Genomic DNA, 24,050 nt, shown 5'->3' on the forward strand with positions numbered 1-24,050 from the left:
AACTTATTCAATTCAAGTCTACGATATAAAGAGAGAGGCATAACACTAACACCGGCTCCAAGATCACATAAAGCAACGGAGCAAGGAATAGTTGGTACTCCTAGATCTCCTAGTTTCTTTGGTATTCCACCTTTAAAAGTGTAATTAGCAAGCATGGTGGAAATTTCAGCTTCCGGTATCTTTATTTTATTTGTAATAATATCCTTCATGTATGTATCATAAGGATTTACTTTAAGCATATCAGTTAAGCGCATACATAAGAAGATAGGTCTAATCATTTCAGCAAAGCACTCAAAATCCTCATCATCCTTTTTCTTAGATGGCTTAGGAGGGAAAGGCATGGGTTTCTGAACCCATGGTTCTCTTTCTTTACCGTGCTTCCTAGAAACAAAATCTCTCTTATCATAACATTGATTCTTTGATTGTGGGTTATCAAGATCAACAGCAGGTTCAATCTCTACATCATTATTATTGCTAGGTTGAGCATCAACATGAACATTATCATTAACATTATCACTAGGTTCATGTTCATCACCAGATTGTGTTTCAACATCAAAAATAGAAATATCATTGGGATTCTCAGGTGTGTCTACAACAGGTTCACTAGAAGCATGCAAAGTCCTATCATTTTTCTTTTTCTTCTTTTTAGAAGGACTAGATGCATCTAAATTATTTCTCTAAGAATCTTGCTAAATTCTCTTAGGGTAGCCTTCAGGATACAAAGGTTCCTGAGTCATTTTACCCGTTCTAGTAGCCACTCTAACAGCAAAATCATGGTTATTATTTAATTCATCGAGCAAATCACTTTGAGCTTTAAGTACTTGTTCTGCTTGAGTGGTAACCATAGAATCATATTTACTAATGAGTTTAAGTTCACCTTTAACTCTAGCCATATAATCACTCAAGCGTCCAATCATGTAAGAATTACTCTTTAATTCTCTACCAACATAAGCATTAAAGTTTTCTTGTCTATCCATAAAGTCATCAAATTCATCCAAACATTGGTTAGCAAACTTAGTAGTCGAGATTTCAACTTTATCATATCTATAGAGAGAATTTACCTTTACTACCTGTGTCGAGTTATCAAGACCATGTGTTTGTTCAATAGTTGGTATATTAAGGCCATGTATTTATTCAACAAGAGGTAAATTCTTAACATCTTCAGCTTTACCTTTTTCTTTCATAGATTTCTTTGCTTCTTGCATATCTTCAGGACTGAGAAATAGAACACCTCTCTTCTTCGGAGTAGGTTTAGGAATTGGCTCAGGAGTTGGCTCAATTGACTCAGGAATTGGCTCAAGAAGAGTCCAATTATTTTCATTAGTCAACATATTATTCAATAGCAATTCAGCTTGATTGACCGTTCTGTCCCTGAAAACACAACCAACACTACTATCCAAGTGGTCCTTGGAAGCATCAGTCAGTCCATTATAAAAGATATCAAGTATTTCATTTTTCTTAATAGGATGATCAGGCAAAGCATTAAGTAACCGGAGAAGCCTCCCCCAAGCTTGTGGGAGACTCTCTTCTTCAATTTGCACAAAATTATATATTTCCCTCAAGGCAGCTTGTATCCTATGAGAAGGGAAATATTTAGCAGAGAAGTAATAAATCATATCCTGGGGACTACGCACACAACCAGGATCAAGAGAATTAAACCAAGTTTTAGCATCACCCTGTAATGAGAATGGAAATATCTTAAGGATATAATAGTAGCGGGATTTCTCATCATTAGTTTACAGGGTGGCTATATCATTTAACTTAGTAAGATGTGCCACAATAGTTTCAGATCCATAGCCATAAAAAGGATCAGATTCAACCAAAGTAATTGTCTCAGGACCGCCAGAGAATTCATAATCCTTACCAGTAACAAAGATAGGTGAAGTAGCAAAAGAGGGATCATATTTGATTCTAGCATTTAGAGATTTCTGTTTCAATTTAACTAATAAATTCTTAAGATCAAATCTATCATTTTAAGCCAGAAAATCTCTAGCAGTTTCTTCATCCATAACATAACCCTCAGGAACAACGTGCAATTCATACTTAGGGGGAGAACCATCATCATCACTGTCTTCAATAATATCATCTTCAATAATTTCATTCTCTCTAACCCTAGCAAGTTGTTCATCAAGAAATTCACCTAATGGCACAGTAGTTTCAAGCACAGAAGTAGTTTCATCATAAGTATCATGCATAGAAGAAGTGGCATCATCAATAACATGCGACATATCAGAATTCATAGCAGAAGCAGGTTTAGGTGTCGCAAGCTTACTCACAATAGAAGGAGAATCTAGTGCAGAGCTAGATGGCAGTTCCTTACCTCCCCTCGTAGTTGAGGGATAAATCTTAGTCCTTTGGTCTTTCAAGTTCCTCATAGTGACCAGAAGATATACATCCCAAGTGACTCAAAGAATAGAGCTATGCTCCCCGGCAACAACGCTAGAAAATAGTCTTGATAACCCACAAGTATAGGGGATCGCAACAATTTTCGAGGGTAGAGTATTCAACCCAAATTTATTGACTTGACACAAGGGGAGCCAAAGAATATTCTCTAGTATTAGCAGTTGAGTTGTCAATTCAACCACACTTGGATAACTTAGTATCTGCAGCAAATTATTTAGTAGCAAAGTAGTATGGAAGTAATGGTAACAGTAGCAAAAGTAACAGTAGCAGTTTTGTAGTGACTGTAACAGTAGCAACGGTAAAGTAAATAAGCAAAGCACAACATGTGAAAAGCTAGTAGGCATTGGATCGGTGATGGATAATTATGTCGGATGAGATTCCTCATGTAATAGTTATAACATAGGGTGACATAGAACTAGCTCCAGTTCATCAATGTAATGTAGGCACGTATTCCGAATATAGTCATACGTGCTTATGGAAAAGAACTTGCATGACATCTTTTGTCCTACCCTCCCACGGCAGCGGGGTCCTATTGGAAACTAAGGGATATTGAGGCCTCATTTTAATAGAGTACCGGACGAAAGCATTAGCACTTAGTGAATACATGAACTCCTCAAAATACGGTCACCACCGAGAAGTATCCCGATTATTGTTACTTCGGGGTTGTCGGATCATAACACATAATAGGTGACTATAGACATGCAAGATAGGACCAAGAACTCACATATATTCATGAAAACATAATAGGTTCTGATCTGAAATCATGGCACTCGGGCCCTAGTGACAAGCATTAAGCATAGCAAAGTCATATCAATATCAATCTTAGAACATAGTGGATACTAGGGAACAAACCCTAACAAAACTAACTTGATTACATGGTAAATCTCATCCAACACATCACCGTCCAGCAAGCCTATGCTCTAATTACTCACGCACGGTGGTGAGCATCATGAAATTGGTGATGGAGGATGGTTGATGATGACGACGGCGACGAATCCCCCCCTCCGGAGCCCAGAATGGACTCCAGATCAGCCCTCCTGAGAGAGATTAGGGCTTGGCGGTAGCTCCGTATCGTAAAACGAGATGAAACTTTCTCTCTGATTTTTTTCTCCGTGAAAGCAAATATATGGAGTTGGAGTTGAGGTTGGTGGACTTCTAGGGGGCCCACGAGGAAGGGGACGCGCCCAGGGGGAGGGGGCGCGCCCCCGACCCTCGTGGACAGGGTGTGGGCCCCCTGACGCTGATTCTTTCGCCAGTATTTTTTATTTATTCTGAAAAGTTGCTCCGTGGATTTTCAGGTCATTCCGAGAACTTTTATTTCTGCACAAAATAACACCATGGCAGTTCTGCTGAAAACAACGTTAGTCCGGGTTAGTTGCATTCAAATTGTGTGAGTTAGAGTCCAAAACAAGGGCAAAAGTGTTTGGAAAAGTAGATACGACGGAGACGTATCAGCGGGCATCGACATCAACAAGCTCTCCTCCAAGTGAGCCAGCGCACCCATCGCCCCCCGGAAAAGCTCAAGGCGGGCGAAGTTGCACCCGCGCGCGAGCTCTAGTGTGTGGCTGATAACCCACAAGTATAGGGGATTGTTTGTAGCCTTCTTCACTAAATAAGAGTGTCGAACCCAACGAGGAGCTAAAGGTAGAACAAGTATTCCCACATGTTTTATGGACCACCGAGACAACTCTACGCACACTTAACGTTTGCTTTACCGAAAACAAGTATGAAACTATTTTGCAAGAGTAAAACCACGAGTACTTTGCGAGTATAAAACTATGAATAAGTTGCAAGGTAATAAAGGTGGATAGTTTTTGTCAATAAGCCATTTGAACCTAGATAATCTATAACAAGTACCGGTAATCATTCTTGCAATTCTACATGAGTGAGAAGCATGAGCTAACATACTTTCTCTACTTTGATCATATGCACTTATGATTGGACCTCTAGCAAGCATCCGCAACTACTAAAGATCATTAAGGTAATGAAACCCAACCATAGCATTAAGTATTAAGTCCCCTTTATCCCATACGCAACAACCCACTTACTCGGGTTTAAGCTTTTGTCACTCTCGCGACCCACCATAAGCGAATCAGGAACATATTGCAACACCCTATAGCGGGGGCCCCTCACGTTTGCGCGAGACGGGGCACCGTAGGACTGCACCATAAATAAAAGATACAATCATACCAACGAAGATCACAATTAACCCACAGGACAAAACGGATCTACTCAAAGATCATAGGATAACCATAGATCATTGGGAAATAATATATGGAGTTGAGCACCATGTTTAAGTAGAGATTACAGCAAGGAGAAGAGGTGTTACACCGCTGCAAAGTGGGGGATAAAGTTGGTGTGGATGGTAGCAAGACTGTTGATGTAGATCGCTGTCACGATCCTTGCCCCGGCGGCACTCCGGCGCCACCGGGAGAGAGGGGGAGAGAGCCCCCCTCCTTCTTATTCTTCCTTGGCCTCCCCCTAGATGGGAGGAGAGTTCCTCCTCTGGTCCATGGTCTGCATGGCGGTGGGAGCCCCACCGAGATTGGATATCCCTCTCTGTTCTCTTCTGTTTCGCGTTCCCCAGATCTGGTCGAAAACTGCTTATTATATTCCGGGAGATTCGTAACTCTGATTGCGCTGAGATTTTAACATGATTTTTTTTCCGAATATATGCTTTATTGCGCCTGAAGTAGAGCTCCAGCCGACGTTCGAGGAGGGCAAAACCCAACACCACATGCGAGGGGCCTGGGGCGCCCTGGTGTCTTGTGCGCTGTGTGGGCCTCCGTTTTGGTGATTCCAACTCCCAAAAATCACATATATTCCTAAATAACTCTTTGTAAAATTTAATTGAATTTGCACTTCGTTTGATATGGATTTTCCACGATACAAAAAACATGCAAAAAATAGGAACTGACACTAGGCACTGGATCAATAGGTTAGTCCAATAAATCATATAAATTTGCCAAAAATATGTGAAAGTTGTATAATATTGGCATGAAACAATCAAAAATTATAGATACGACGGAGACGTATTAGCAACCCCAAGCTTAATTCCTACTCGTCCTCGAGTAGGTAAATGATAAAAAAGTTAATTTTTTATGTGGAATGCTACCTAACAAAAACTTGATCATATGTCTAATCATGGCATGAATATTAAGACATAAGTGATTTAAAGCAATAGTCTATAATATCAGATAAATACATCAATACTCAGGTATCCCAACAAACAATCATGTCTTTCGGAATATCAACGCTAAAGAAAGCTATCCCTACAAAATCATATAGTCTTGTCATGCTCTGTCTTCTTAATACAAAGTATTTATCATGCACAATCCTGATGACAAGCCGAGCAATTGGTTCATACTCTTTAATGCGCGTCAGCTTTTTCGACCATCACGCAATACATGAGGGCAAACCATGGATATAGCACTACGGGTGGAATAGAGTATGATGATAGGGGTAAATATAAAGAAGATATAAAGTAAGAAAGTCTCACATTGACGCGGCTAACCAACGGGCTATGGAGATGCCCATCAATTGAGATCAACATGAGGAGTAGGGATTGCCATTCAACGAATGCACTAAGAGCTATAAGTGTATGAAATCTCAATATGAAAACTAATTGGGTGTGCATCTAATCCTATAATGAAAAAATCCCACTAGTATATGAAAGTGACAACATAGGAGAATCTCCATATGAAAAAATGGTGCTACTTTGAAGCACAAGTGTGGTAAAGGATACTAGCAATGCCCCTTCTCTCTTTTTTTCTTTTTTTTTCTTTTCCTTTTTTTATTTTTTCTTTATATTTTTTCTCTCATTGTCCGAGTCTCATCCCGACTTATGGGGGAATCATAGTCTCCATCATCCTTTCCTCACTGGAGCACTGCGCTAAAAATGAATAATGATGATCATCACACTTCTATTTTCTTATAACTCAAAAGAAATATAAATTACAACTCGATACCTATGACAAAATATGACTCTATATGAATGTCTCTGACAATGTACTAGGATGTGCAATGATCTAGCGTAACATGTATGAAAAATAATGAACAGTGGCTGAGCCACAACTGCTATGTTAGCTATATGATCATGCAAAGCAATATGACAATGAATGCTCAAGTCATCAAACGGAAGCGGTGGAAGTTGCATGGCAATATATCTCGGAATGGCCATGGAAAAGCCATAATAGGTAGGTATGGTGGCTGTTTTGAGGAAGATATAATAAGGCTTATGTGTGATAGAGCGTATCATATCACGGGGTTTGGATGCACCGGTGAAGTTTGCACCACGTCTCGAGGTGAGAAGGGCAATGCACGGTACCGTAGAGGCTAGGAAATTGCGAAAAGGAAAGAGTGCGTGTAATCCATGGACTCACATTAGTCATAAAGAACTCATATACTTATTGCAAAAGTTTACTAGCCCTCGAAGCAAAGTACTACTACGCATGCCCCTAGGGGGATAGATTGGTAGGAAAAGACCATCCCTCGTCCCCGACTGCCACTCATAAGGAAGACAATCAATAAGAAATCATGCCCCAACTTCATAGCATAATGAGAGACTATACGTGCATGCTTCGGGAATCACAAACCTTAACACCAATATTTCTACTAACCACAACCGTTCACTAGTACCTCCCACATATTATCATCTCTATATCTCAAAACTATTGCAAGGAATCAAACATATCATATTCAGTGATCCATATGTTTTATGTAGGATTTTATGACTAACCATGCAATTGACCAATTTCTGTTGACTCTCTAAATAGATATAAGTGAAGCATGAGAGTTTTAATTCTTTCTAAAAAAGGTCAGGCTCTAACAAATATAAGTGAAGCAAGAGAGCATTCTACAAACAATGGTTTTCCATGTGAAGAGAAACAGGCAATCCAAACGTCAAAAGATATAAGTGAAGCACATGAAGCATTCTATGAAGCCATACTCAAAAGATTTAAGTGAAGTGCAATGACCATTCTATAAATCAACAATGGACTATCTCATACTAGCATGGTGCATAAAATAAAAATGAAAAAAAATAAACACAAAAGACACTCCAAGATTCACGCATATCACACGAACGAAACGAAGACGAAAACATATTGATACTTGTTGAAGAAAGATGGGATGCCTATGATAGGGCACCACAGATGATTCTTACTTCACAGATGATTCGAGTAGATGTTGAGAATATTTACTTGATGAAACACAAGTCTGAATTATTGAATGGTTCAAGTAATTTCAGAGTGAAGTAGAAGATCATTGTGACAAGAGGATAAAATGTGTATGATATGATCATAGAGATGAATATCTGAGTTACGAGTTTTGGCACGCAATTAAGACATTGTGGAAATTGTTTCACAATTAATACCGCCTGGAACACCATAGTGTGATGGTGTGTCCGAACATCATAGTTGCATCCTATTGGATATGGTGCGTACCATGATGTCTCTTATCGAATTACCACTATCGTTCATGGGTTAGGCATTAGAGACAACCGCACTCACTTTAATAGGGCACCACAAAATTCCGTTGAGACGACACCGTTTGGAGAAACCTAAGTTGTCGTTTCTTAAAAGTTTGGGGCTGCGACGCTTATGTGAAAAGGTTTCAGGTTGATAAGCTCGAACCCAAAGCTGATAAAATGCATCTTCATAGGACACCCAAAACAGTTGGGTATACCTCCTAATTCAGATCCGAAAGCAATATGGATTGTTTCTTGAATCGGGTCCTTTCTCGAGGAAAGGTTTCTCTCGAAAGAGTTGAGTGGGAGGATGGTGGAGACTTGATATGGTTATTGAACCATCACTTCAACCAGTGTGTATCAGGGCACAGGACGTTGTTCATGTGGCACCTACACCAATTGAAGTAGAAGCTTATGATAGTGATCATGAAGTTTCGGATCAAGTCACTGCCGTACCTCGTAGGGTGACAAGGATACGTACTACTTCAGAGTGGTACAGTAATCCTGTCTTGAAGGTCATGTTGCTAGACAACAATGAACCTACGAGCTATGGAGAAGCGATGGTGCGCCCAAATTCCGACAAATGGTTAAGAAACCATGAAATCCGAGATAGGATTCATGTATCAGAACAAAGCATGGACTTTGGTGGACTTGCCCAATGATCGGCAAGCCATTAAGATAAATGGATCTTTAAGAAGAAGACGGACGTGGACGGTAATGTCACCGTCTATGAAGCTCGACTTGTGGCGAAGAGTTTTTTTTCACAAGTTCAAGGAGTTGACTACAATGAGATTTTCTCATCCGTAGCGATGCTTAAGTCCGTCAGATTCATGTTAGCATTAGCTGCATTTATGAAATCTGGCAGATGGATGTCAAAACGAGTTTCCTTACCAGTTTTCGTAAGGAAAGGTTGTATGTAATACAATCAGAAAGGTTTTGTCGATCCTAAGGATGCTAAAAGGTATGCTAGCTCTAGCGATCCTTCCATGGACTAGAGTAAGCATCTCGGAGTTGGAATGTGCGCTTTGATGAGATGATCAAAGATTTTGGGTTTGTACAAAGTTTATGAGAAACTTGTATTTCCAAAGAGGTGAGTGGGAGCACTATGGAATTTCAGATGAGATATGTTGTTGACATATTGTTGATTAGAAATGATGTAGAATTTCTGGAAAGCATATAGGGTTATTTGAAAAGTGTTTTTCAATGGAAAACCTGGATTAAGCTACTTGAACATTGAGCATCAAGATCTATGAGGATAGATCAAAAACACTTAATGATACTTTCAAATGAGCATATACCTTGACATGATCTTGAAGGTGTTCAAGATGGATCAGTCATAGAAGGAGTTCTTGCCTGAGATGAAAGGTATGAAGTTAAGACTTAAAGCTCGACCATGGTAGAAAAGAGAGAAAGGACGAAGGTCGTCCCCTATGCTATAGACGTAGGCTCTACAGTATGATATGATGTGTACCGCACCTGATGTGTGCCTTGCTACATATCTGGCAAGAGAGTACAAAGGTGATCAAGGAGTGGATCACCAGATAGCGGTCAAAATTATCCTTAGAAGAATAAGGACATGTTTCTTGATTATGGAGGTGATAAAGAGTTCGGCGTAAAGGGTTACGTCGATGCAAGCTTTGACACCTATCCGGATAGCTCTGAGTAGAGATACCGGATACGTATAATGGAGCAACAATTTAGAATAGCTCCAAGTAGAACAGTTATTTGGAATAGCTCCAAGTAGAGCGTGGTAGCTGCATCTAGGAGATGACATAGAGATTTGTAAAGCACACACGGATCTGAAAGGTTCAGACCCGTTGACTATAACCTCTCTCACAAGCATAACATGATCAAACCCAGTACTCTTGGGTGTTAGTCACATGGGGATGTGACCTTGAGTGTTAATCACATATCGATGTGAACTGGATTATTGACTCTAGTGCAAGTGGGAGACTATTGGAAATATGCCCTAGAGGCAATAATAAATATGTTATTATTATATTTCTTTGTTCATGATAATAGTCTTTTATTCATGCTATAACTGTATTATCCAGAAATCGTGATACACGTGTGAATACATAGACAACAATATGTCCCTAGTGAGCCTCTAGTTGACTAGCTCGTTGTGATCAACAGATAGTCATGGTTTCCTGGCTATGGACATTGGATGTCGTTGATAACGGGATCACATCATTAGGAGAATGATGTGATGGACAAGACCCAATCCTAAGCCTAGCACAAAGATCGTGTAGTTCGTATGCTAAAGCTTTTCTAATGTCAAGTATCTTTTCCTTAGACCATGAGATTGTGCAACTCCCGGATACCGTAGGAATGCTTTGGGTGTACCAAACGTCACAACGTAACTGGGTGGCTATAAAGGTGCATTACAGGTATCTCCAAAAGTGTCTGTTGGGTTGGCACGAATCGAGACTGGGATTTGTCACTCCGTGTAAACAGAGAGGTATCTCTAGGCCCACTCGGTAGGACATCATCATAATGTGCACAATGTGATCAAGGAGTTGATCACGGGATGATGTGTTACGGAACGAGTAAAGAGACTTGCCGGTAACGAGATTGAACAAGGTATCGGTATACCGACGATCGAATCTCGGGCAAGTACAATACCGCTAGACAAAGGGAATTGTATACGGGATCGATTGAGTCCTTGACATCGTGGTTCATCCGATGAGATCATCGTGGAACATGTGGGAGCCAACATGGGTATCCAGATCCCGCTGTTGGTTATTGACCGGAGAACGTCTCGGTCATGTCTGCATGTCTCCCGAACCCGTAGGGTCTACACACTTAAGGTTCGGTGACGCTAGGGTTATAAAGGAAGCTTGTATGTGGTTACCGAATGTTGTTCGGAGTCCCGGATGAGATCCCGGACGTCACGAGGAGTTCCGGGATGGTCCGGAGGTAAAGATTTATATATGGGAAGTCCTGTTTTGGTTACCGGAAAAGTTTCGGGCGATATCAGTAATGTACCGGGACCACCGGGAGGGTCCCGGGGTCCACCAAGTGGGGCCACCTGCCCCAGAAGGCTGCGTGGGCCAAGTGTGGGAGGGGACCAGCCCCTAGGTGGGCTGGTGCGCCCCCCACAAGGGACCCAAGGCGCAAGGGAGAGTGGGAGGGGGCAAACCCTAGGACAGATGGGCCTTAAGGCCCACCTAGTGGGCGCCTCCCCTCTCTCCCCCTCTTGGCCGCCTCCCCAAGCCCCATCTAGGGCTGGCCGCACCCCTTGGGGGGGGGAAACCCTAGATGGGGGCGCAGCCCTCTCCCTCCCCTATATATATTGGAGGTTTTTGAGCAGCCCAACATATGAGAACTTCTCCTCTCTTGGTGCAGCCCTACCTCTCTCTCTTCTCCTCTCCCGTGGTGCTTGGCGAAGCCCTGCTGGATTGCCACGCTCCTCCACCACCACCACGCCGTTGTGCTGCTGCTGGATGGAGTCTTCCTCAACCTCTCCCTCTCTCCTTGCTGGATCAAGGCGTGGGAGATGTCACCGGGCTGTACGTGTGTTGAACGCGGAGGTGTCGTCCGTTCGGCACTAGGATCTCCAGTGATTTGGATCACGACGAGTACGACTCCTTCAACCCCGTTCTCATGAACGCTTCCGCTTAATGATCTACAAGGGTATGTAGATGCACTCTCCTTCCCTCGTTTCTAGTTTCTCCATAGATAGATCTTGGTGACACGTAGGAAAATTTTGAATTTCTGCTACGTTCCCCAACAGATCAAACGGTAAGGTCTCTAGAGAAAAGTTCTCAAAGTGGCAAAAATGTGTGTTGTGTAGTGCCTGGAACCAGTTCTCTGAGTGTACATGACTTTTTCTCGATTCATCTTGTTCGACACACAGGTTTCCTACAAAAGAGCATACTGTTATCATGATCATGTGCAGAACATAAAGCATCAAAGAAAGCAGAGACAAACCTTGTGTCTTGGGGTAGACCCCATCTCCACCAGAGCTTGCCATTCACCATCCGTCAGATCAGGCACCGGAGATTTAATGCTGACTTTATTTGCGGCTACGGTATCAAAATACTTCTTCTTGATCGGATGGCGTCTGTTCTTTGAATTTTTCTGCAGAATATCTTTGCACGCGGTCTTGATGGTCTCCGAGTCCGTGTTCATCTCAAAATTTGCCTACCAAGACAGCAAACAAGGTAGGAACAATATTAGTGATCATGCATAGGTGTAACAGGAAATAGATAGCACATTAACTATGAAACAAGTAGCTTACATCAACTTTCCCAATAGAATAAAGTAGCACATAGTAACAAACTAACACAACTAGCCAATCAATAGAATAAAGCTCACAGAAATGGCAGATGGACTTAATCATTTAGTAATGAACACCATGAATTAACTAGACCAACCCAGAGAGCATATATCACACCTACATGAACTACTCTAGTAGTACAGTGAGCAGGAAGCTTTCTATATCAACAACAGAGTCCCATAGGAAGCAATGAGAGATTAGCACTACCACTGACCAATTTAGCAAACCCAAGAACATAGCTATGGAACTAGATCATGCATATGTAAACCAAAGCATGGCAGGAGCTCACAGTATAGAAACAAAACATGAATGGGAACCTACAAACCGTAGATAGCATGGGAACAACAACTACAGAGCTTTAGATTTAGTGGTGACCATAATCAAGAACAAACAATAGGATTGGCACCAGAGGGAGAGGGAGATGGAGATGGACAATAACCTGCTTTTGTGGTGGTGCGTCGTGGTAGCCGTGCTTGAGCTCCTCCTCCTGATGCTGCTCAATGACCTGCAGGACAAACAAGGCCATGGATGAGCTGCCACATGGCATCCACATGACAACGCGAAACAGCAAGCAACAATCTAGAATAATATCAAGCCACATGCCATGTGAGAGTCATTGACAGGGATGCACAATCAAAATAGAGCATACAAAATCTAGAATAAAGAACCACCTCCCCACAAAACCCTAACCCCATGAATCCAACCCCATACAGAATCAGATTACTCATCATAATCAATGTGCAGTAGCACATTCTCATAAGAATTGAACAAAAAAACAATTATGGACATTCTCATAAGCATGCATGATTTGGTATATCAACCCATATAGACCAACAACAATTGCAAGTAAGTGGCTTTATGTAGGCTAACCCATGTTGCACAGTCAAACTATGCATTCTTCATGAAAACCCCTGAGAACATGCACATACTCTTAACAACAATTAAGTAATGCATAGGGAGGAAATTTAGATCACAGATGCCACAGAAACGACAACGGTGAACCATGAACATTTCAGTAGTAGACACTGACAACCATGGGCAGAAGGAACACATCACAGATGCCACAGAAACGACAACGGTGAATGATCAGCACATTCTGATACTATTGAAATTATGCACTTAAACCCCCATGAACCCTAACCCCATGAAACCCATGAACCCTAACCCCATGAACTAGAGGGAGACCATCCTCATGAATCCCCATTGATCCTACCCCATGAACCAGAGAGCAACATATACCCTAACCCTAACCCCATGAATCCTAACCCTAACCCACGTCGATCTATCCCCATGAACCCTAGGAGAACCCATGAGGGGGATCTACCGAACCCTAGAAGATCTAAACATCAAGGGGAGAGGGGAACGTACCTGCCGTCGTTGATCGACGATGATGTAGATGATGTAGTCGTCATCGTCGACGTAGTCGTAGCCAGGGCGGTCGATGTAGCCGTGGATGTCGTCGATGAAGCCGCCATCGTGGATGGGAGAGGGGAGGGGGGATTCGTCGTCGTCGATGTAGTTGATGTAACCGCCATCATCGTCGATGATGCGGGCGATGTAGCCGTTGAGGGAAGGGAATTCGTCGTCGGGGAGGACAGCGCGACGCGGCGCGGCGGGTGGTGCAGCGGCGTGGCGGCACAGGGCAAGGGAGGGAGTAGGGGTGGGGCGGCGCGGAGCAGGGGAGGGAGTGGGACGGCAGGGCGGCGCAGAGCAGGGGAGGGAGTGGGGCGGCGGGGCGGCGCGGAGGAGGGAAGGGAGTGGGGAGAAGCTAGGGTTCACCGGGGAGAGGGGAGGGGAATGGAATGGGGAAATTTTGGGGAGTGGGAGTGGGGATGGATCCCGCGTGTTTAGTGGGAGAGGGGTGGTGGGAAATTTTGGTAGGGTGGGAGGGAAAATTTGGTGCTAGGAGGGAAATTTTGGTGGGGTGGGAGGGAAATTTTCACCAGTTTTTAGAGGTTTTTAGGCAGAAAAAATTAGATTTTTTGCAAACTTTGTAGAAATCATGGTTAAAATCATATCGAATAGCTCAAGAAAACGTCCATATTGCAAGTTTAGTATTTTTGTTAGTTGGTATGCCACATTTGATGATGTGACGCGGAGGTCTCCCATTTTTTTGATTTTTTTGAAATTTTTACGGTGTTTTCAAAAACCGGCCGATTTCGTCGCAGCGGCCGTCCGTGGCTAGGGTTTGAGCCATGGAAATCTGTTGTCGATTCTGTGATGAAATGCCTACCTGTGAAGCTAAAAAGCATTTTTAGTGAAAATAACGGGCAAGCTATGGAGGACCCGCAGTTCAAATTCCAGTCGGTTCCAGCTGAATCGGCCGAAGGTGGTCTGAATTGCCTGGAGTAGCTACGAGGGTCGGAAATGCTTGCTTTTTGGTGACCGTCCGTAAAATAGGGTCTACTTTGAGATAGACATGGAATGGCGTCGTTTGGGGTGACCCTCCTTGTAGCCGCATCATGAAAAACGCATGTCTTTAGCATTCAAAAAATGAAAAATGGTTTTTCTTGTGAAACAAGTTGGAACCTCGCTTTGGCAACATTCTTTGCCATCACAAGACGGAGGCATGCGCCAAATTTGGGCATATTATCAGAAACTATTCAACGGATGCGGCCATATCATTGCTAGTTTGGCTTAAAAGCCATGAATCTTCGTTCATGGTAGGTCGTTTTTTAGAACACTTTTTCAAGAAAACATCTGTATTGCAAGTTTAGTATTTTTTTTCTAGTCGGTAGGCCACATTTGATGATGTGACGTGGAGGTCTCCCATTTTTTTGATTTTTTTTGAATTTTTTACGGTGTTTTCAAAAACCGGCCGATTTCGTCGCGGCGGCCGTCCTTGGCTAGGGTTTGAGCCGTGGAAATCTGTTGTCAATTCCGTGATGAAATGCCTACCTGTGAAGCTAAAAAGCATTTTCAGTGAAAATAACGGGCAAGCTATGGAGGACTCTCAGTTCAAATTCCAGCCGGTTCCAGCGAATCGGCCGAAGGTGGTCTGAATTGCGGGAGTAGCTATGAGGGTCGGAAATGCATGCTTTTCGGAGATCGTCCGTAAAATAGGGTCTACTTTGAGATAGACATGGAATGGCGCCGTTTGGGGTAACCCTCCTTGTAGCCGCTTCAAAAAAACGCATGTCTTTAGCATTCAAAAAATGAAAAACGGTTTTTCTTGTTAAATAAGTTGGAACCTCGCTTTGGCAACATTGTTTGCCATCACACGACGGAGGCATGCGCCAAATTTGGGCATATTATCAGAAACTATTCAACGGATGCGGCCATATCATTGCTAGTTTGGCTTTAAAGCCATGAATCTTCGTTCATGGTAGGTCATTTTTGAGAACACGTTTTCAAGAAAACATCTGTATTGCAAGTTTAGTATTTTTTTCTAGCTGGTAGGCCACATTTGATGATGTGACATGGAGGTCTCCCATTTTTTTTGATATTTTTGAATTTTTTACGGTGTTTTCAAAAACCGGCAGATTTCATCGCGGCAGCCGTCCGTGGCTAGGGTTTAAGCCTTGGAAATCTGTTTTCGATTCCGTGATGAAATGCCTACCTATGAAGCTAAAATCATTTTCAGTGAAAATAACGTGCAAGCTATGGAGGACCCGCAGTTCAAATTCCAGCCGGTTCCAACTGAATCGGCCGAAGGGGGTCTGAATTGTCGGGAGTAGCTACAAGGGTCGGAAATGCATTCTTTTTGGCGACCGTCCGCAAAATACGGTCTACTTTGAGATAGACATGGAATGGCGCCATTTGGGGTGACCCTCCTTGTAGCCGCTTCACGAAAAATGCATGTCTTTAGCATTCAAAAAATGAAAAACATTTTTTCTTGTTAAACAAGTTGGAACCTCGCTTTGGCAACATTGTTTGCCATCACAAGATGGAGGTATGCGCCAAATTTGGGCATATTATCAGAAACTATTCAATGGATGCGGACATATCATTGCTAGTTTGGCTTGAAAGCCATGAATCTTCGTTCATGGTAGGTCGTTTTTTAGAACACTTTTTCAAGAAAACATCTGAATTGCAAGTTTAGTATTTTTGCTAGTTGGTAGGCCACATTTGATGATATGACACGGAGGTCTCCCATTTTTTGATTTTTTTTTGAATTTTTTACGGTGTTTTCAAAAACCGGCCGATTTCATCGCGTCGGCCGTCCGTGGCTAGGGTTTGAGCCGTGGAAATTAGTTGTCGATTCCGTGATGAAATGCCTACCTTGTAGCCGCTTCACGAAAAACACATGTCTATAGCATTCAAAAAATGAAAAACAGTTTTTGATTTTTTTTATGGTGTTTTAAAAAACCGGCGGATTTCGTCACGGCGGTCGTCCGTGGCTAGGGTTTGAGTGATGTTTTTAGCATTCAAAAGATGAAAATTATATTGTTTCATACATGAGCATGCGCAAAAACCCATAATTTTATCTTTCATCCATGAGCATGCATAAAAAATTTCAATTCCCATCAATTACCAAATTGAATATTCATTGTTAAGAAATTGACATGTTTAGATGACACTGTCATACAGCATCCATGAGCATGCACAAAATTAAACCTAACATACTTAACATTGACATGTTCAGATTACACTAACAAGCTTAAACCTAACATGCTTAACATTGCCACTTCATTTTCTTAACATCTTCACTCCTCCTTCTTCTCCTTCATCAACCTGATGCGCTCAGAGTGGCGAATCCCAACGCGGATGTACTCCTCTACCACAATTGGCATGGTCCTGTCGCCCAGCTGTGGAATCGCCAGCGCCACTACCATCGCGAGGTCATTGTTAGGCACCACCATCGCGAGGTCAACGTCAGGCACCACAATCGCGAGGTCGTCGTCAGCCACCACCATAGCAGGGTCGTCGTCAACCACCACCATAGCAGGGTCGTCGTCAGCCACCACCATAGCATGGTCGTCATCAGCCACCACCATAACAAGGTCGTCGTCAGCCAGAATAGGCTGCACCTCCCCGCTCTGCTCCTCGTCATCCCCGCTGTGCTCCTCTTCTTGCCCACTCTGCTCCTCGTCATCCCCGCTCTGCTCCTCGTCATCCCTGCTCTGCTCCTGTCATCCCCGCTGCTGCTCCCATTGCCTGGCCAAATGCAACAAAGTGTGAACATGGTGTTGTCGTCGTGCTGGTAGAGGAAGCCAAAAGTACAGGAAGAAGAGAGGCAGAGAGCTTACTGGCAACGTCGTCGTGCTGGTAGTACATGCGGCACATGGTGTTGTCGAACATCTTCACAGTGAACATGGCGTCGTCGTCGTACTGGAAGACAAGGAAGTACCCAAGCTGTAGCTCATGGGCGCGAGCGAAATGCTCCCAGCCGGGCCCTTGGTACATGTGGCCTTCACCATCGAACACCACCAACACGTCCCATAGCCTGTGAATCCCGCTGCCGGCCTCCCGCAGCTTCACTTTGTGGGGCTCACGATCGGCGAGCATCTTCGCAAACTTGTCAGGCAGCCTCTGCAGCCAGGGTCAAGTAGTGGTTAATTGTGGCAATCAAGCACTACACAGCAGAGTGATGATAAAGAAATGAGTGATGATAAACATACCTGCCTACTGCAAGATTTCTCAATTACGATCTCGAAGAACTTGAAACCTTCCAAGCCAGCCATCTCACTTCCCTGAAAAGCAGCATTCTAAATTAAACAACAGACCGGACATAAATAGGAAACAAGTACTTCAAAACAGTAGAATAATTACTACATGTGGCACAAACATCAACAGCAACAACAACATCACTAAAATCTACTATAAATGGACCAGAATACAGCTAGAACCATATCTACTATAAATGGACATTGTTGCATATCTATAAATGAACATATTTGAACACTCACATAAATGTCAGAAAATATCCCTATCTAAACCCAACCAAAAATATAGCCCCAACATATACCCTGCTCAAATAAGCAGCTAATGCTTTCAAACAGCCAACAAGGAAATGGAGCACTGAGTTATACATATACCCTGCTCTCCTTATGCCGACACCGACACATAAGCAGCTTTATAAAATCATAGGCAATAGGATCCCCAATTTAGTAGTACACGTAACAATCGAATCGTAAATCAAAAAAGGGCACGTGCATGGCAAACAACACTTGATAAACAAAAGAGTTGCTAAAAGGAATGGCTGCTATTAGAATCAACCATGATGGTATGAACAGAGCAGTGGCCCACTTATCAAGAGAGAAACCAACAAATCTTACACAACCTAATCCAATACAAAATGTGGCAGCAGACAACCGACAACGTATATCCAAATGTAGCCCCACTGATCAACATAATTTAGCCCCACTCATCAAATCTGTCACTGAGCATCATCAAATCTATCACTGAGTGTTCCTGATAACTTAATTAAACACAACCTAGTGCATCTAACCCCGACCAAAAATAACAAAAAATCCTCATGGCAAGTCAAACCTACACTCCACTAGTACAGTACTACATGGAAACCAAGCTAGGCGCCCAAAATTAAGATCAGAAACACCAATTAGCTACTCCAGCTCGTACTAAAAATCCCTAATCTGCAGACGGGGGAACGGAACGGACCTGGGGGGACGACGACTGCAAAGGGTATCGTGGACTACCTCCTCTTGATCTCGTGGTTCTTTAGGAAGAGGAACCCTAATCAGTGCCATGGAACCCTAATCTAATCAATAGGAAGAGGAACATGAAGGAGTCGGCGGATTCATACCTTAGGAGGCCGTCACCATCACCGTTGATGGACGAGTGGGTCGCCAGGGAGGTTGTCGCCGTCGATGGAGGAGAAGGGGATGCCGGCGGCGGAGAGGAGGAGTGGGTCGAGTGGATAATGGAGAGGAGGAGTGGGTCAAGTGGAGAGGAGGAGTGGGTCAAGTGGAGAGGAGGAGTGGGTCCACTTGTCAGCGAGTTCTGTATTTGATATATTGAAAAGGGTTAGCACTGAGCACAAAACCAAAAATCTCTTCCTAGCACAATGGTCGAAACACAGTGAAATAAGCGCCAGGTCGTGGGTTTGAGCCCCCGCGCGCGCATATTTTTTGGCCGCGCGCATATTTTTGGTAGCTTGGGTACAATAGCAAAATGGCCCACTTGTCAGCGAGTGGGTCGAGTGGCCCACTTGTCAGTGAGGTGTGTGCTTGATACTTGACTAGTTTGATATATTTAAAAGGGTAGGCATAGAGTGGAAGACCAGTAGTCTCTTCCTAGCCCAGTGGTAGAAACATAGTGAAACAAGCGCACGGTCGTGGGTTCGAGTCCCCGCTTGCGCATATTTTTTTGCTCACAATGAAATAGACAACATTCAGTTCTGACAAAAATTTAGTTAAAATAGACAACATTCTATATGATCTGACCAAAACTTGAACTAAATGATCACCAAAACTTGAACTAAGGATGTTGAAAAAATCTTCTGTATGATCATTTTGCAATCTTTTGCATTACAAGACAACATTTTTACAACATCTCAATTCAGTTCAAAAAAACTTCATGAAACATAACATCTCAATTCAGTTCAAAACAACAAGCATAACAGCTACAAAAACTACATTTTGCTCCATATTACAAAAACTACATTTTGCTGCTGGAATCTCAAAGCACTGTGAATCAGGATAACTACATTTTGCTACAGCCATCAGGATCATCATTTTGCTACAACCATCAGGATCATCATTTTGCTACAACCATCAGGATCATCATTTTGCTCCTAGAATCTTCAAGGATTTTTCTACCTGGAGAGAAGATTGATCTCACGATACGAAAACAAGGAACTCTATGCCCACTCCTGTTTTCCTCATCATCACTACAATATTGCAGCATAGTATGATCAGTCCGGTTTTCCTCATCCTCGCTCTCAAGTCCATCTGCTACCACCTTTCTTCTTTTTCTTGATGCCTTCAACTGTTGCAGCACCAACGATCACACGTTCTCGGTCCCTTCGCACTCTGCTTTGCACCGGAACTTCCATAGAGTCATCATCATCTTGCAATGGAACTTCCGTAGAGTCATCATCTTGGTTTGTTAGTCCACCATCACCAGGGCCCTTTTCCACTTCTGTTTCAGTCACACTCCACAAGTGTATGTGCTGAAAGTTTTGCACAACTCGCCATTTTCCGTGCAAAAGAGTGTCTGGCAAATAAAACACCATTGTTTCTTGTGTTGTTAGAATAAAGGGATCACTCTTATACCAGCACCTTGCAGTGTTGATCCTTTTGAAGTGGCCATCATATCTGACAAAAGAGTCTCTCTTCTTCTTGCTACCAAGCTCAAACCAGTCACAGCGAAATAAGACAACCGAGCAATGGATGCCTCCACTACAGTTGTACTGCAACTCTATGATGCTTCTCAACTAACCGTAGAAGTCAATGATCTCACGATCATGTGACCCCTCAGTGACGATTCCACTATTCTGTGTCTTCCTTTTTTCCTCGCGATCAACGGTGTGGTACCGGACACCGTCAGCAATGCATGCTGAATACACTCTCACTCGCTTATCCGGTAAGCATGCCAAAGCAAATAGATCATCACTGACCTTCTTCTCCTCATGCAACTTTCCAATCTGCACAAATAAACCATTTAGCAAACAATGGTATTTAACAATTGGTGAATAACACAGAAAACATAAAACATGTGGCTAAGGATCTCACATGATTCTTAAACCACTTAGCAAACCCCTTGGCAACCCTTTTATCAACATGGATATTGCTTTCTACCTGATTTAACTCTTCCTTGCATTTCCTGCAATGCCAACAAAACATGTGTATTAAAACATTAGGCTGGTGCCAACCCAAGCAAAAAAATATATAATCAGTGCACAAGATATAACGTACTCGATATATGGTAGAACCTCGGCGCAATTGCTGAGCACAAACCAAACCATCTTGTCATACTCATCACCAGCCTCCAAGTATTGTGAGGCTCCAAGAAAGTTCACACCATGGTTGAAAACAATGACATCACCACTTTGCGAATCAGACTGCTCTCTATTTCTGCCCGGCCGGTTCCATCTTGTTTCCACATCGCGAAAGTATCTAGAGCAAAAAGTCAAGCACTCGTCAATGACATATGCTTCAGCAATAGAACCTTCAGGTCTTGACGTGTTTCGCACATAACGCTTACAAGTAAGAAGCCTTCTTTCGATTGGGTACATCCAACCGTATTGCACAGGGCCTCTAAGCATTGCCTCTTTTGGTAAGTGCACCGCCAAATGGACCATTACGGTGAACAAAGCTGGAGGGAAAATCTTCTCGAGCTTGCAAAGAATAATTGGGATTTCTTTTTCAAGTCTTTCCAGGACAGTTAACTTGAGTGTTTTGTAGCACAGTTCTCTAAAGAAATTTCCCAGCTCAGCAACCGCTTCATATATATCCTTGTCCATGATTCCTCGGAGGCCCGCTGGTAAAATCCTTTGGAGGAGGATGTGACAATCATGGGTTTTCAGTACTGAAAGCTTGAATCCATCAGAAGTAACACACTTTGCTAGGTTAGCAGCATAACCATCTGAAAATTTCACCGCTCTTAGGAATTCACAGAATGCAAGCTTTTGTTCTTTACTCATTGTATACCATGCTCGTGGCATTTCAAATGAATCTTCACCTTCATTGTGCTGTAGATGCAAATCTTCTCTTATGCCCATGTCCTCCAAATCAAGCCTAGAACTAACTGTGTCCTTTGTCTTCCCTTCAATGTTCAGAAACGTGCCTAGCAGATTCTCGCATATGTTTTTCTCAATGTGCATTACATCGAGATTATGCCTTAATTTCAGATCAGCCTAGTATGGCAGGTCCCACAAACAAGACCTCCGGTCCCAACATTGACCTTCCTCGGGCTTTCTTTTCTTTGCCAGCTTTCCTGGTCTCACATCTTTCACCTTTTCAAGTTGCTGCTCCAGCTCTTCTTTAGTGAATTCAGCTGGCTTGTCACGGGTTTCATTCTCACCATTAAAATCTTTGCTTCTTCACCAACGATGGTTTCGAGGAAGAAAGCGGCGGTGCCCAATATAGCAGATCTTGCTCCTTATTCTATTTGAGCAAGGGTCTTTGTCACAATGGACACAAGCCTGATAACCCAATGTCATCCTCCCAGACAGAGTGTGCAGAGACGGGAAATCATGGATGGACCATAAGATTGCAGCACGTAGATTGAACTTTTATTCCGGACGCAAGGCATCGTATGTAGGTACACCAGTCCAGAGTTGGAGCAGTTCTTCTATGAGGGGCTCCATAAAGACATCAAAATCCTTTCCTGGAGACTCTGGACCCGGGATAAGCAATGGCATCATGAAGTTGGACTGATCCATGCATGCCCATGGCGGCAGGTTGTACGGCACCACAAAAACTGGCCACATGCTATAAGACGTTCTCATGTTCGCAAACGGATTAAACCCATCTGTGGCAATGCCAAGTTTTATGTTCCTTGGATCTACAGCAAAATCTGTATGTATACGGTCAAACTCTTTCCATGCCTCTCCGTCCGCTGGATGGCTCAGCTCATTGTCCACATGTTGCCACTTCAGCTTGTGCCACTGTACCTCACGCGATGATTTCTTCGAGATGAACATCCGCTGCAGCCTTGGTATCAAGGGAAAGTGCCTCTGTACCTTCTCCGATATTGACTTCTTCCCATCAACATCTTTCCACCTAGATGCATTGCATTTTGGACAGTTGTCATGCTTTGCTAAATCCTTCCGAAATAAGACACAGTTATTTGGGCACACATGTATTGACACATAACCTAACCCAGCCTGCGGATTATGCTCAATGCTTCATCATAAGATGTGGGAACACAACTATCAAGGAATTGCAAGCTCAAAAGACGGAGTATTGCGTTGAATGTGGCATTGCTAATCCGGTAGAAAGACTTGATGTGGAGTAACTTCATGGTGAAGGTAAATCTTGAAAATTTACCCCCTTCATGAGTTGCACGCTTCGCCTCCTCTAACACCTCACCAAACAACGACTTCTGTCCATCAGCACGATCTTCAGCATCATACAAATCCTTCAATAGGTCAGGAATCCTATCATCTTCATGCCCATCCTCTTCCTCTAAAACAGCATTATCTCGCAAAACCTTTTCCATCAAATCAATGCCAGCATCACCACCACCCATCATATGAGGGGCCTCTATATCAGCTTCAAAATGTTGAGGTTCACTGTCTAAAGGTTCTCCATGATATATCCATCTATCATATGTGCTGGACATCCCATTAAGAAGCAGATGATCTTCCACTCTTCCTTGAGCCTTTCTTGAACGGTTGAAGCATTCGCAGCATGGGCAAAGAATGTGAGCATCGTTGGCAAAATTTGCCCGAACAAATGCCATGAAATCATCGACTCCTTTCATATGTTCTTTCGAAAACTTTGTAACTCCTTTTCTAATCCAGCTTCTGTCCATCTTCCAAAGACAACAAATTTTTGCAACTTAGCAAATCAATCTAAGTGCATCAACATTAATTAATGAAAATGGATGGAAGTAATGGAAGCTAAAATTCCAGAAAATAAGGTAGGCACCCAACTTTATATGCTAACTGCCTAAGCACAACATTCAACTATTTCCAATTTCTCACTACTTTAGTCCAGTGCACATGGTTTACTGATTTCACATGGGAGCAATAAAAAGTAGTTCAAATGGAAATACAGATTTCACATGGGAGAAAAGAAAAGCTAATGAAAACATGATGGTTCACAAAAAAACAGAGGTGGTTAAACAACCAACAATAACAATATATGTTGCCACTAAGAACTATTTTGGTTAAACCACCAACGATAACACCACTGTCAATTTACATAAATGCCATTTCCAAGATTGCATCAAATCTACATCAATGAGAGTTTTCCTAGTTTACATCTAATCTACATCACTATTCAGGTCCTTTAACAGATTTGAGGCTGAAATTTCATAGGTGTAACA

The sequence above is a fragment of the Triticum aestivum genome, chromosome 1B (genome assembly GCF_018294505.1).
Source record: "Triticum aestivum cultivar Chinese Spring chromosome 1B, IWGSC CS RefSeq v2.1, whole genome shotgun sequence".
NCBI lineage: Eukaryota > Viridiplantae > Streptophyta > Magnoliopsida > Poales > Poaceae > Triticum > Triticum aestivum.